Consider the following 3,111-nt stretch of genomic DNA (forward strand, 5'->3'; position numbering starts at 1 on the left):
CTAGAGCTTCTTTGGTTGAAATCCAAGAGGAGGAGATTCATCAAACTCACCACAAAGGATCTCCTCTATGCCATGCTTGGGGAAAGGTAAGAGAACATGATGTTTTTATTCTCTTTGACCCTGGTTCTACTCACAATTTCATATCTATGGAGTTAGCCACCAAGCTAGGCATACAATCCTATGAGATGGGAGATATCCTACCCGCAGACAGTGCCTTCAAGGGGCAAGAAGCTTCAGTCACTCCCTTAATCGGGAAATTGAGGCTTCATGTCCAAGGCTATGTGGACAAAGAGGACTTCTTTATCTCTCCTCTCAAGCATGAGGATGTAATCCTAGGGGCACCATGGTTTGACCGCCTGGCTGCCCATGTTAAATTTCCTGAAAGGAGAATCTCCTTTAAGTTCATGGAAAAGGACATGTATATAGATGCTAAGGAGATGGGTAACACCATCCCCATTGTACATACACCAGCTTTCAACAAGTCAATAAAGAGCTCTATTTCCGTGTACATGATTTTTGTTAAAGATTCTCAAAATGAACCTAATGCTTTAGCAAAAGAAAATAAAAGCAACCAAAAGGAATTAGAGTTATCCAATTTTCTCAAGGGGTTTCAAGATGTCTTTATTGACGACATCCCTTGTGAGCTACCTCCTAAACGAGGTAATGACGACCATGCAATTGAACTTCTTCCAGGAAGTTCACCGCCTAACAAACCTCCTTATAGAGTTTCTCAAGCTCAACAAGAGGAGATTATGCGGCAAGTGCATGAGTTAGTTGAGAAGGGCATGGTTAGGCCTAGCTCATCTCCATTTTGCTCACCTGTGCTATTACTACAAAAGAAAGACGGCACATATCGTATGTGTGTCGACTATAGAGCACTAAATAGGATCACTATCAAGAATAGGTTTCCCGTTCCACGGGTAGAAGACCTATTTGATAAGCTACAAGGATCGACCTACTTCAGTAGGATTGACCTAAAAAGTGGCTATCATCAAATAAGGATAGTTGATCAAGACATTGTAAAGACCGCATTTCGTACTACATTTGGTCTTTACGAATACATTGTCATGCCTTTTGGCTTGACTAATGCACCAGCCACATTCAACCGCTTGATGGAGAAGCTGTTCAGGCCTCATCGAACCTTCACTGGAGTGTTCTTTGATGATATTATCATCTACTCTAATTCATTGGAGGAACACAAGCAACACCTCCAGGTAATATTTCAAGTTTTAAGAGAGAATAAACTTTATGTTAATCGAAAGAAAAGTGAATTTTTCTTGCAAGAGATTCAATATTTAGGTCACATTATCTCTCAAGATGGAATCCAAATGGATCCATCCAAGTTAGAGGTAATAAAAGGATGGCCTAAACCAAGGAATCTTCATGAACTAAGAAGCTTTATAGGTATGTGTGCATACTATAGACGCTTCATAGAAAAGTTCTCACAAATTGCGGGACCATTACATGACCTAACAAAGAAAAATGTTAGGTATACGTGGTCTGCTAAAGAGAACAATGCTTTCGAAAAGCTTAAAGAAAAGCTTATCTCTCAACCTGTGCTTACACTACCGGATCTCTCAAAACCATTTGAGGTCCAATGTGATGCTTGTGGTGATTGCCTTGGGACTGTTTTGCTCCAAGAAGGGCACGCCATAGGCTATGAGAGTCGAAGGCTCGACCCTGTTGAGCAAGCTCTAGGCATATACGAAAAAGAACTCCTTGCAGTTCTACATGCCTTAGACTCATGGAAGCACTATTTATTGGGGACTCCTTTCATTCTGCGAACGGATCACCAAAGTCTTAAGTACTTCATGACGCAGACCAAGCTATCCGACAAACAAATGAGGTGGGCAAATTTCCTTTCGCAATTTCATTTTCATATTGCTCACATTGCTGGCAAGCATAATCAAGTAGCCGATGCACTCTCAAGACGACCGAGAGTGAATGCGGTTTCCATAGCAACTCACAATGATCTATCTTCAATGATAGATGAGTATGCTATTGATCCCGATTTTAGAGATGTGATTTCAGCCCTTGCATTAGGGAAGAAAGAAGAACCATTTACTTTACAAGATGGTTATCTTCTCTATGGCAATAGACTATGCGTTACTAACTCACTACGTGAGAAAGTAATGTATGAATCTCATGGTCCCCCATATGCGGGGCATAGAGGGATTCAGTCTACCCTAAAGGGAATTGAAACATATTTCTATTGGTCTACCATGAGAGTGAACATACACGAGTATGTTTCCAAATGTGTGGTATGTCAAAAGACAAAATTTGATAGAGGGAAGCAACTTGGATTGCTTCAACCCTTGCCAATCCCTAATTCACCGTGGGAGAGCATATCCATGGATTTTATCTTTGATTTGCCTAAGTCTATCCATGGGAATACGGGAATATGGACGATAGTAGACAGGTTTAGTAAACAAGCTCATTTTATACCTGTCAAAAAGACTATCAAAGCCCATCAAATGGCAACCCTCTTCATTTCACAAATTTTCAAGTACCATGGCTTGCCAATATCCATAGTGTCGGATAGAGATCCTAGAATGACCAGTAATTTCTGGAAGGGTCTCTTTGAGAATTTGGGAACAAGGCTAAACTTCTCTTCGGCCTATCATCCACAAACTGATGGCCAAAGTGAAATAGCTAACCTAACCATTCTTGATCTACTAAAAGCCTATGTAACGGAAGTAGATCAAAGATCCCAATGGGAGAAGTACTTACCCTTAGTAGAGTATGCTTACAATAACACTGTACATACTTCCACAGGAAAAGCACCTTTCGAGGTAATTGAGGGAAGATCAAAAAGTCCCTTGCTACTTAAGGTACATGGGAAGATCTTCGCTGCAGATGAGTATAGCCGAGACCTACAAGAATCTTTCCAAAAGATTAAGGATGCTATCTCTATCTCACAGCAAAGGCAAAAGGTTGCTGCTGACAAGCACAGAAGAGCCCAAGCCTTTAAAGAAAACGATTGGGTCTTGTTAAAGTTTCCCAAGGCTCGATTAAGGCACACGACGGGCAAGAATCCTACGGGCCACCAAAAGTACTATGCTAAACTAGCAAAAAGGTACTATGGTCCCTTCCAGATTCTTAGGCCAATCA

This window comes from Adiantum capillus-veneris, chromosome 17, assembly GCF_014529385.1.
Source record: "Adiantum capillus-veneris isolate H3 chromosome 17, ASM1452938v2, whole genome shotgun sequence".
Taxonomy (NCBI): domain Eukaryota; kingdom Viridiplantae; phylum Streptophyta; class Polypodiopsida; order Polypodiales; family Pteridaceae; genus Adiantum; species Adiantum capillus-veneris.